This window comes from Rhinoderma darwinii, chromosome 1 (assembly GCF_050947455.1).
Source record: "Rhinoderma darwinii isolate aRhiDar2 chromosome 1, aRhiDar2.hap1, whole genome shotgun sequence".
In the NCBI taxonomy this organism is placed as follows: Eukaryota; Metazoa; Chordata; class Amphibia; order Anura; family Rhinodermatidae; genus Rhinoderma; species Rhinoderma darwinii.
In genome coordinates this window covers 37254617-37268058 of record NC_134687.1, presented here as the reverse complement: position 1 = coordinate 37268058, position 13442 = coordinate 37254617, and positions in this window count along the sequence as shown.

Here is a 13442-nt window from a genome sequence, read left to right as displayed (position 1 = left end):
TGCCCCAGGTCCTGCATCGTGTCGGCCACATCGGCACCAGAGGCTACAGTTGATTCTGCAGCAGCATCAGCGTTTGCAGGTAAGTAGCTACATCGACTTACCTGCAAACGCCGATGCTGCTGCAGAATCATCTGTAGCCTCTGGTGCCGATGTGTCCTCGCTCGTCCGACACGATGCAGGACCTGTGAGTGACGTCACAGCGTGATCTCTCGAGAACACGGCTGTGTCTGCACTGCCAGAAGCTGGGCGTTCTGAAGAGAAGTGGATGATGCTTCTATACACAACGCCCAGCTAGTAAAAGTAGTAAAAACGCCCCGATGAACGCACATAATACACGCCCACTTGGACTTTTACTTTAAACACGCCCACTTGGACTTTTGCAAGCCTCATTTGCATAAATACAAAAATGGTCATAACTTGGCCAAAAATGCTCGTTTTTTAAAAATAAAAACGTTACTGTAATCTACATTGCAGCGCCGATCTGCTGCAATAGCAGATAGGGGTTGCAAAATCTGGTGACAGAGCCTCTTTAATAGGAAGTCAATTCGCTATCTGTATTTTTTTGAAGAGTGGGAGGAAACCAAAGAAACCGGAGGAAATCCACAGAAACACAAGACTAACATACAAACTCCACGCAGATGTTTACCTTGGACGCATTTAAACCCAGGACCCCAGAACTGCAAGATAACAGTGCGAACCACATCATTATTACATTATTATCATCCCCTGTACTGTACAATATAATATAAAACAGGTGAATACATAAAATCTATCTATCTATCTATCTATCTATCTATCTATCTATCTATCTATCTATCTATCTATCTATCTATCTATCTATCTATCTATCTATCTATCTATCTATCTATCTATCTATCTATCTATCTATCATCCAGGGGCGTAGCTAAAGGCTCATGGGCCCAAGTGACCCAACAATGCAGCACTAGCAGCCAGGGCCGTCACTAAGGACTTAAAATGTCAGGGGAAATAGCCCCAATACATATGTGTCCACCCAAAAAAAATGTGTGTGCGTGTGTATAGGAGACAGCATAGCATATCTATAGCACTACGACCCTGTAAACCAGGGGTCTCAAACTCGGCCGGGTAAGTGGGCCGCATATAGAAAAAATGGGAAGTTGACGGGCCGCATTACTTTCAAATTTGATACAATACAAAATTATTATTAATCAGTTATTTGAACTACTATAACACTACATTACTAGAATAATAACACTACATCACTATAATAATAGCGCTAGGTTTAAAATTTGAGATATTTCTCCACGCGCTTATTTCAACAATCCAGTTTTCCAGTTTAAGTGTCGCTAAATGCAGTCCGGCGGCTCAGTTAGCAGCGTTTGGCAGACACACGTGTCAAGATTGGGCAGCCCCTTTTTAGATAGTGCCACAGAACCCTCTGCAGATGCTGCCACAGAATCCTCTGTAGATGCTGCCGCAGTGCCCTCTGTGGATGCTGCCGCTGTGTCCTCTGTGGATGCTGCCGCTGTGCCCTCTGTGGATGCTGCCGCTGTGCCCTCTGTGGATGCTGCCGCTGTGCCCTCTGTGGATGCTGCCGCTGTGCCCTCTGTGGATGCTGCCGCTGTGCCCTCTGTAGATGCTGCCGCTGTGCCCTCTGTAGATGCTGCCACAGTGCCCTCTGTAGATGATGCAACACACCCCTAATTTATAAGGCCACAGTGCCCTCCGCAGATGCTACCACAGTGATGTCAGGTTCTTGCCCAGAGCTGGAGTCCCCGAGTAGAACCGCTTCTAGCACTCCAACTACAGTAGATTTGCGACTGCAGCTCTGGATTTGTTTGGAGTATGGGACCTGATGTTACAGTACAGTTGTGACTGCAGCACTGGATGTGACTGGAGTATAGGACATCATGTTACAGTAGAGTTATGACTGCAGCTCTGGATGTGGCTGGAGTATAAGACATGATGTTACAGTAGAGTTGTGACTGCAGCTCTGGATGTGACTGGAGTATAGCACATTATATAATAGTAGAGTTGTGACTGGAGCTCTGGATTTGTTTGGAGTATAAGACAAGATGTTTGCATCTGCATCTACTGATCTTGCAGTACAGTTGTGAGTGTAGCTGTGGATGTCTCTGGAGTATAGTACATGATGTTACAGTAGAGTTGTGAGTGCAGCTCTGGATGTGACTGGAGTATAACATGTTACAGTAGAGTGGTGACTGCAGCTCTGGATGTGACTTGAGTAAAGTACATGATATAATAGTAGAGTTGTGAGTGTAGCTGTGGATGTCTCTGGAGTATAGTACATGATGTTACAGCAGAGTTGTGAGTGCAGCTCTGGATGTGACTGGAGTATAACATGTTACAGTAGAGTGGTGACTGCAGCTCTGGATGTGACTGGAGTAAAGTACATGATATAATAGTAGAGTTGTGAGTGCAGCCAGGGATTCCAGCTCTGCTCCTGACATCACTGTCAAATATATGGACAGAGATGTCAGGGGCAACCCCAGAGCTGGAGTCCCGGGCAGAGCGCTAGTAGGCTCTTCCTGGGACTCCAGCTGTGCTCCTGACATCACTGGGACTCCTGCTCTGGGGAAGCCCCTGACATCATTGTCGTTGTATGGACAGCGATGCCAGAGGCTTCCCCAGAGCAGAGCCTATACTAGCGCTCTGCACGGGACTCCGGCTCTGGGGAAGCCCCAGACATCGTGTGTCCAAACATGGACAGCGATGTCAGGGAATTCCACAGAGTCCCGGAGCAGAGCCGATACTAGCGCTCTGCCCGGGACTCCGCTCTGGGGAAGACCCTGACACACTGTCCATATATGGGCAGCGATGTCAGGGAATTCCACAGAGTCCCGGAGCAGAGCCTGTACTAGCGCTCTGCAAGGGACTCTGGCTCTGGGGAAGCCCCAGACATCGTGTGTCCAAACATGGACAGTGATGTCAGGGAATTCCACAGAGTCCCGGAGCAGAGCCGATACTAGCGCTCTGCCCGGGACTCCGCTCTGGGGAAGACCCTGACACACTGTCCATATATGGGCAGCGATGTCAGGGAATTCCACAGAGTCCCGGAGCAGAGCCGATACTAGCGCTCTGCCCGGGACTCCTCTCTGGGGAAGACCCTGACACACCGTCCATATATGGGCAGCGATGTCAGGGAATTCCACCGAGTCCCGGAGCAGAGCCGATACTAGCGCTCTGCCCGGGACTTCGCTCTGGGGAAGACCCTGACAAACTGTCCATATATGGGCAGCGATGTCAGGGAATTCCACAGAGTCGCAGAGCCTGTACTAGCGCTCTGCCCGGGACTCCGGCTCTGGGGAAGCCCCAGACATCGCTGTTCATATGTGGACAGCGATGTCAGGGAATTCCAGAGTCTCGGAGCAGAGCCGATACTAGCGGCTCTGTGTCCCGCTGGCCGCAGATGACAGCCCCAGGGGCTGCATGCGGCCCGCGGGCCGCGTGCTTGAGACCCCTGCTGTAAACTATGGATAGGATTACATGCATTGGCTCAGCAGACAGTATCACACATTATAGGATTATATACACAGCTCAGCAGACAGTATCACACATTACATAGTTACATAGTTACATAGTTAGTACGGCTGAAAAAAGACACATGTCCATCAAGTCCAACCAAGGGAAGGGAAAAGGGAAGGAAAAATTTCTACACATAGGAGCTAATATTTTTTTGTTCTAGGAAATTATCTAACCCTTTTTTAAAGCCATCTACTGTCCCTGCTGTGACCAGCTCCTGCGGTAGGCTATTCCATAAATTCACCGTTCTTACTGTAAAGAAGCCTTGTCGCCTCTGCAGCTTGAACCTTTTTTTCTCCAGACGGAGGGAGTGCCCCCTTGTTTTTTGAGGGGGTTTTACAAGGAACAGGATATCACCATATTTTTTGTATGTGCCATTAATATATTTATATAAGTTAATCATGTCCCCCCTTAGTCGTCTTTTTTCAAGGCTAAATAGGTTTAATTCTTTCAATCTTTCCTCATAACTTAAATTCTCCATGCCCCTTATTAGCTTCGTTGCTCTTCTTTGTATTTTTTCCAACTCCAGGGCATCCTTTCTATGAACTGGAGCCCAGAACTGAACTGCATATTCTAGATGGGGCCTCACTAATGCTTTGTAAAGTGGCAATATTACATCTCTGTCCCGCGAGTCCATGCCTCTTTTAATACACGACAATATCTTGCTGGCCTTTGAAGCAGCTGATTGACACTGCATGCTGTTATTGAGTTTATGATTTACAAGAACACCCAGATCCTTCTCAACAAGTGAATCCGCCAGTGTAGCTCCCCCTAGGACATATGATGCATGCAGGTTGTTGGTACCCAGATGCATAACTTTACATTTATCTACATTAAACTTCATCTGCCAAGTGGACGCCCAAACACTTAGTTTGTTTAAATCTGCCTGTAATTCATGAACATCTTCCATAGTCTGAACTATATTACATAGCTTGGTGTCATCTGCAAAAATAGAAATAGTGCTATTAATCCCTTCCTCTATATCATTAATAAATAAGTTGAATAATGATGGATTAGATACAGTAGCTCTGCAGACATGATCACACATGATAGGATTAGATACAGTGGCTCAGCAAACAGTACCACACATGATAGGATTAGATCCCAGTGGCGTGACTACAGCGGTAGAAGCCGTAGCGGCTGCTACGGGGCCCGTGGCACCATATGCCTGGTGGCGCCGCTAGTAGCCGTTATGGCTGCTACTGCTGTAGCGACGCTACTACGGGGCTCACAACGCCGAGCCGCTAACATTTATGGGCCGGGTGACACGGGCCCCCTCATACCCAGGGGCGTCGCTAGCATCGGAGCGGGCCCGGGTGCTAGCGACAGCCACCCCGTCTTGCAGTAATTGTACTTGCGTCTATAGCACGCAGGTACAAATACATGCATTAGTGCTGAATGGCTGGGCATGTTCCGTGCTCGACCATTCAAGGGCTTACAATGACGCTGATTGGCGGGGCAAAATGATTTGCCCCGCTAATCAGCGTCTTTCAACAACGCTAGCGTCGTGATGATGACATCGCGCCGCTTCTGTGCTTGAAAGGCTCTGATTGATGGGGCAAGTCATTCTGCACCGCCAATCAGCGCCTTTGAACAACGCGTCGTTCAGCTCAAGCAGACCTGCTCAGAAGAGAGCAGATCTGCATTGCCACCGGACGGGATCATGTGAGTATGTAAAGTTTTATTTTTCTTCTCTACTAAAACTGTGAGTGGCATTATGTACAGTGGGGGCTCTATCTACAGGGGGGGGGTCGTCTATATGTGGGGATGTGGGCCACTGTATACAGGGGGGTCGGCTCTATATGTGGGCCACTATATACAGGGGGGGTCTATATGGGGATCTGGGCCACTATATACAGGGGGGTCTATATGGGGATGTGGTGCAATATGCACAGGGGGGTATATATGTGTGGATGTGGGGCATTATATACAGGGGGGTTCTATATGTGGGGATGTGGGGCACTATCTACAGGGGGTCTATATATGGGGATGCGGGGCACTATATACAGGGGGAGCTATATGTGGGGATGTGGGGCACTATATACAGGGGGAGCTATATGTGGGACACTATATACAGGGGGAGCTATATGTGAGGTACTATCTACAGACACAGTGTATGGTACTATTATAATCAGGGACACAGTGTATGGCGCTATTATATTTAGAGATTGAGAATTTTAACTTTGTTTATAGGTGCAGAAATGTTTTAAAACTGAGAAGCTGAAGACATTTGAACAGAAAACTGCAGAAATGGGTAATCGCCGGAAGAAATCCATCATAGAGGTCTGGACCGGAGGGAGAAGAAAAAAACTAGAATCTTGAGACCTCACTGGTGAGTCACTTAATGTAAATGTTTATTCTGCCTCTAATCAGCACTGTAGTCACTGTATGTGAGCTTGGTTGTGGGGTACTGTATATATGTCAAAGCTTGGTTCTAGTACTGTATTTATGTACTGAGCTTGATTGTGGTACTGTATATACATATAAGCTTGGTTATGGTACTGTATTTATGTACTGAGCTTGGTTGTGGTACTGTATATATATATATATATATGTATATATACAGTGAAGGAAATAAGTATTTGATCTCTTGCTAATTTTGTAAGTTTGCCCACTGTCAAAGTCATGAACAGTCTAGAATTTTTAGGCTAGGTTAATTTTACCAGTGAGAGATAGATTATATATAAAAAAACAAACAAAAAAACAGAAAATCACATAGTCAAAATTATATATATTTATTTGCATTGTGCACAGAGAAATAAGTATTTGATCCCCTACCAACCATTAAGAGTTCAGCCTCCTCCAGACCAGTTACACGTTCCAAATCAACTTGGTGCCTGCATTAAAGACAGCTGTCTTACATGGTCACCTGTATAAAAGACTCCTGTCCACAGACTCAATTAATCAGTCTGACTCTAACCTCTGCAACATGGGCAAGACCAAAGAGCTTTCTAAGGATGTCAGGGACAAGATCATAGATCTGCACAAGGCTGGAATGGGCTACAAAACCATAAGTAAGACGCTGGGTGAGAAGGAGACATCTGTTGGTGCAATAGTAAGAAAATGGAAGACATACAAAAGGACTGTCAATCGACATCGATCTGGGGCTCCATGCAAAATCTCACCTCGTGGGGTATCCCTGATCCTGAGGAAGGTGAGAGCTCAGCCGAAAACTACACGGGGAGAACTTGTTAATGATCTCAAGGCAGCTGGGACCACAGTCACCAAGAAAACCATTGGTAACACATCACGCCGTAATGGATTAAAATCCTGCAGTACCCGCAAGGTCCCCCTGCTCAAGAAGACACATGTACATGCCTGTCTGAAGTTTGCAAATTAACATCTGGTTGATTCTGAGAGTGATTGGGAGAAGGTGCTGTGGTCAGATGAGACTAAAATTTAGCTCTTTGGCATTAACTCAACTCGCCGTGTTTGGAGGAAGAGAAATGACTATGACCCAAAGAACACCGTCCCCACTGTCAAGCATGGAAGTGGAAACATTATGTTTCGGGGGTGTTTCTCTGCTAAGGGCACAGGACTACTTCACCGCATCAATGGGAGAATGGATGGAGCCATGTACCGTCAAATCCTGAGTGATGACCTCCTTCCCTCCACCAGGACATTAAAAATGGCCTTCCAGCACGACAATGACCCGAAACATACAGCCAAGGCAACAAAGGAGTGGCTCAAAAAGAAGCACATTAAAGTCATGGAGTGGCCTAGCCAGTCTCCAGACCTTAATCCCATCGAAAACTTATGGAGGGAGCTGAAGATCCGAGTTGCCAAGCGACAGCCTCGAAATCTTAATGATTTACAGATGATCTGCAAAGATGAGTGGGCCAAAATGCCATCTAACATGTGTGCAAACCTCATCATCAACTACAAAAAACGTCTGACTGCTGTGCTTGCCAACAAGGGTTTTGCCACCAAGTATTAAGTCTTGTTTGCCAAAGGGATCAAATACTTATTTCTCTGTGCACAATGCAAATAAATATATATAATTTTGGCAATGTGATTTTCAGTTTTTTTTAATTTTTTTTTTATATAATCTATCTCTCACTGGTAAAATTAACCTAAAATTTCTAGACTGTTTATGTTTTTGACAGTGGGCAAACTTACAAAGTCAGCAAGGGATCAAATACTTATTTCCTTCACTATATATATATATATATATATATATATATATATATATATATATATATATATATATATATATATATATATATATATATATATATATATATATGAGCTTGGTTGTAGCTGTGGTTGTGTATATATATATATATATATATATATATATATATATATATACATACATATGAACAGATAAAAAGTATCAAGGCACTCCCCGGACTTGCAACAAATTTAAAATTTGTACTGGTTTAACAGTGCCAGCCTTTTCCTTTGGTTGTGATACTGTATATATGTACTGAGTTTGGTTCTAGTGCTGTATTTATGTACTGAGTTTGGTTCTAGTGCTGTATTTATATACTGAGGTTGGTTCTAGTGCTGTATTTATGTACTGAGTTTGGTTCTAGTGCTGTATTTATGTACTGAGTTTGGTTCTAGTGCTGTATTTATATACTGAGGTTGGTTCTAGTGCTGTATTTATGTACTGAGCTTGGTTCTGCTACTGTATATATATTAGAGCTTGGTTCTGGAGCTGTAGTTATATAGGATATATCTATAATAACAAAATTGCAGGGCAGATGGAATTGTTCTCAATTCATTGTATATTTCATGGGAACCTGTCTGGTAGTTTTAACCCCTTGAATATTCCCCTGTATGTTTTTTCTCAGATGCAGCAAATTCTTTAAAATCCACTTTTAAAACGGCGCACACTATATGCGAATTACTCATTAAAGGGTCATGGGACTTTGCCGCTATCCTGACGAGTCACATAGTCCTGCCTCCAAACCAAACTTTCCATGTTTGATTGACATCCCCTGGCTGATACAACTTTCTCGGATGCGCCATTGTCTTGTGGCACTATATACAAAGGGGGGCTGCGTGGCACTATATAAAAGGGGAGCTGTGTGGCACTGTACACATGGGGGAGCTGTGTGGCACTATATACAAGGGGCCGTGTGGCACTACTAAGGGGGGGGGGCTGTGTGGCACTATTTACAAGGTGGAGGGCTGTGGCTCTATCTACAAGGAGCTGTGTGTAGCGCAAACTACAGGGGTCTGTGTGTGGCACTATCTATTAAGGGGGGGGGGGCTGTGCAGCACTATATACAAGGGAGGGGGCTGTGTGGCACTATATACAGTGGGAGCTTTATATCTCTATATACGAGGGGGGCGATATCTACATGGGGGCTTTATGGCACTATCTACAAGGGGGAGGTGGGGGTCGCTATCTACAGGTGGGGTGTGACACTGTTTATAGGCGGGGCTCTTATGGCACTGTCTACATTGGGGCTATATGGCACATTCTACATGGGTCACTATCTATAAGGGGGGATGCTTGTGGCACCTGGGGGGTGCTCCAGTCAAGAGTTTTGTCTGCCTGCTATGGGGCCCAGTCCTTCCTAGTTACGCCCCTGTTAGATACAGTGGCTCAGCAGACAGTATCACACATGATAGGATTAGATACAGTGGCTCAGCAGACAGTATCACACATGATAGGATTAGATACAGTGGCTCAGCAGTCAGTATCACACATGATAGGATTAGATATAGGACTCAGCTCGCTGACATTGCGGCTCCAGCTCTGGACCCAGGAAAGGTAAGAATAATAGTTGTTTTGCTTCGTTATGTGTTACTAATTATTTTTGTGGGTTTGTGTTATTTTACAAGTTCGGTTCTTGGACTACGTCGGATTCGAGGACTTCAATGACAGCGTTTTTTAATTCTCAATAAAATGGTTAATGGGGGTTGTGTTTTTTTATTTCAATAAAATATTTTCTCCATGTGCTTGTATTTGTTTAAACTTTATTATTACCGCCTTAGTAATGTCCGCTGGCTGATTGACAACCTCCATTACTAAGGCGGGGCTTAATGTTAGCAGGTGCAGAGGCAATCACTAACCCCCATTATTACTCCGGTACCCACCGCCACCAGGGGTGCCGGGAATAGCCGGGTACGAACCAGTACCCGACCATCTGTAGTGACGGTAGGCACCGGGGCGGCCGCAGGCTGGTAGTATCAGGCTGGGGAAGGCCAAAAACAGTGGCCCTCCCCACCCTGGTAATGCCCCACTACCAGCCCCCTCTGTAGATAACGCCATACAGCCCCCTCTGTAGATAACTCCATACAGCCCCCACTGTAGATAGCGCCATACATCCCCCTGTAGATAACGCCATACAGCCCCCTCTGTAGATAACGCCATACAGCCCCCTCTGTAGATAACGCCATACAGCCCCCTCTGTAGATAACGCCATACACCCCCTCTGTAGATAACGCCATACAGCCCCCTCTGTAGATAACGCCATACACCCCCTCTGTAGATAACGCCATACAGCCCCCTGTAGATAACGCCATACAGCCCCCACTGTAGATAACGCCATACAGCCCCCTGTAGATAACGCCATACAGCCCCCTCTGTAGATAGCGCCATACATCCCCCTGTAGATAACGCCATACAGCCCCCTGTAGATAACGCCATACAACCCCCTCTGTAGATAACGCCATACAACCCCCTCTGTAGATAACGCCATACAGCCCCCTCTGTAGATAACGCCATACAGCCCCTACTGTAGATAACGCCATACACCCCCTCTGTAGATAACGCCATACAGCCCCCCTGTAGATAACGCCATACAGACCCCCTGTAGATAACGCCATACACCCCCTCTGTGGATAACTCCATACAGCCCCCTTTGTAGAGAATGCCATACAGTCCCCTCTGTAGATAACGCCATACAGCCTCCACTGTAGATAACGCCATACAGCCTCCACTGTAGATAACGCCATACACCCCCTCTGTGGATAACTCCATACAACCCCCTTTGTAGAGAATGCCATACAGTCCCCTCTGTAGATATCTACAAAGGGGGCTGTATGGCGCTATCTACAGTGGGGGCTGTATGGCGTTATCTACAGTGGGGGTTGTATAGCGTTATCTACAGTGGGGGCTGTATGGCGTTCTCTACAGGGGGATGTATGGCGCTATCTACAGAGGGGGCTGTATGGCTTTATCTACAGGAGGGCTGTATGGCGTTATCTACAGGGTGGCTGTATGGCGCCATCTACAGGGGGGGCTTTAAAAAAGGCACTATCTACAAGGGGGGGTTGTGTGACACCCAGGGGAGTCGGGGGGGGGGGGGGGGGGCCCAGTCAAAAGTTTGCTATGGGGAAATACGATTCAAATACCCCTTTAATTATTGTACAATAAAAATGTATGAAACTTTCTAATATACTTTGTGCTTCAATCCTTCAACATTGCTGAAAAATTGAACATGTCCTATTTTCTTCAGTTTTCACGGATCCCTCGAGAGACTCAAGGCTATGGGTTAAACCGGGACCCGCACGAGTGCAACTCAGACGTGAAAAGTTTGAACTCGTTCGTGTGAATCTGGCCTAATACTGATTCCATAATGTAGCCACTATAAGAAATACATGGAGCTTCAGTACACTTCTAGGACTCATGTAACAAATATCTGAAGGACGAGACAGGCGTGATGTCACAGTGCCGCGTAATTCCCGTTAGTGCAGATACACTTGATACAACATATGGTATTTGAAAGCTGATGCTGGTCTTAACACTAGACCGAAGTTGAGTCAATTCACTGTTCTATTTTAAGGATATTGTAAAAATAGATTCAGTATATTTAGTGTCTCTTAACCGCAATGTGGAGACAAATCGTACAAATGTATGGTGGAATGCACTGCAATGTAATGGAGCGTCATGTACAGGGGCGGACATAACATTGATGCAACCTGTGCAGCGGCACAGGGTCCCAGTAGGTAAGGTGGCCCACTTTCAACTAAAAGCAGACTTGGTCATGTTCATTCATATTGTAGGTTCTCCAGTGACAATGTAGTCATGGGGTCTTGCTGCTGGAGCCCCCTCTTAAGCAGCTGTCTTTGCTGGTAGAACTGAAAATTCAATATATCACTGCAGGAAAATGAAGCTTTTGATGGAACCTATTGAAATCATTGATCATCTATCTATCTATCTATCGATACCTCGCAACTTTCAAGTATGGCAAAGAAGGACCCGCGGCAATATTTTCCTTTTTAAGCCACGCCTCTAAACCCGCCCAATACCCGCCCATACACACCCGGTTCAGCCCACACAGTATCATGCTCACATAGTGCCTCCCACATATTATAGAGACAAATAGCTGCCCCCACACAGTATAATGCCCCCATATCTGCCCCCACACAGTATAATTCCCACACACATGCCCCCATGCAGTATAATGCCCACATAGATGCCCCATAGCTGCCCCATACAGTATAATGCTCCCAATTCTGCCACCATACAGTATAGTGCCCCCATAGCTGCCACCATACAGTATAATGCCCCCATAGAAGCTCCTGTACAGTATAAAGCCAACAAAGATGCCCCATACAGTTTAATGCCCACACAGATTCCCCCATACAGTATAATGCCCAAACAAATTTCTCCATACAGCATAATGCCACATAGCTGCCCCATGCAGCATAATGCCACATAGCCTCCCCCATACAGCATAATGCCACATAATGCCCCCCATGGCTGCCCCCATATAGTATAATGCCGCCATAGCTGCCCCCATATAGTATAATGCCCTCCAGCTGCCACCATAGATAGCACTACCCCTCTGTAGCCATTGGGAGTACCTCTAGGGGCGGAATCCCCAGCCAGAACATTAGCCACTCTGTGGCCAAGGATTCCACTTCAGGAGGATCTTCTGACATCGCTGTCCATATATATATATATATATATATATATATATATATATATATATATTTATATATACAGTTTAATGCCCCCTCAGCAGCTACCATATGAGCCCCATCTCCCATACCCAGTATAATTTCCTCATATGTATGTACCTAATAGAAAAAAAATAACATAATTACTTACCTATCCCCGTTCCCACGACGGGTGGAGGATCCTTCTCCTCCCTTGCACTGTGCTGTGAGTGACTCGGCGCAGACAAGCGTGATGACGTCACTGCACTGAGCCGCGCGCGGCAGCATTGAACCCAACTGAATGTGCGTCCTGCAGATGCAGATTCAGTTGGAAGCAGGACAAGTGCGGTCAGCTCTGTGTGGAAAACGGGGGCCATGCGACCCCTAAAGCTACGCCATTGGTACTAATGCTGAAGCAGGGAGCTGGCGGTTCCCTGCTTCAGCATTGGTTTTAACTATATCTGCGATCTGAGGACGCAGATACAGTTGACACCGGGAGTCTGGAACATAGCACCGGCCACCCGGGACACCACCCGAAATCCAGGACTGCCCCCCTGAATCCGGGACGTTTGGGAGGTATGATCGATCTATCTATCTATCTATCTATCTATCTATCTATCTATCTATCTATCTATCTATCTATCTATCTATCTATCTATCTATCTATCTATCTATCTATCTATCTATCTATCTATCTATCTATCTCATATCTATCTATCTATCTATCTATCTATCTATCTATCTATCTATCTATCTATCTATCTATCTATCTATCTATCTATCTATCTATCTATCTATCTATCTATCTATCTCATATCTATCTATCTATCTATCTATCTATCTATCTATCTATCTATCTATCTATCTATCTATCTATCTATCTATCTATCTATCTATCTATCTATCTATCTATCTATCTATCTATCTATCTATCTATCTATCCACATGTATATACACACATACGTAATAAAATACAAGTAGTATCTAATTGCATCTCATATCACTTCATGTGGTTGAGGCTATTTATTTGAAGCAGTAAATTTGCCCTCACATGCCAAGTATTTCAAACAGCGAGC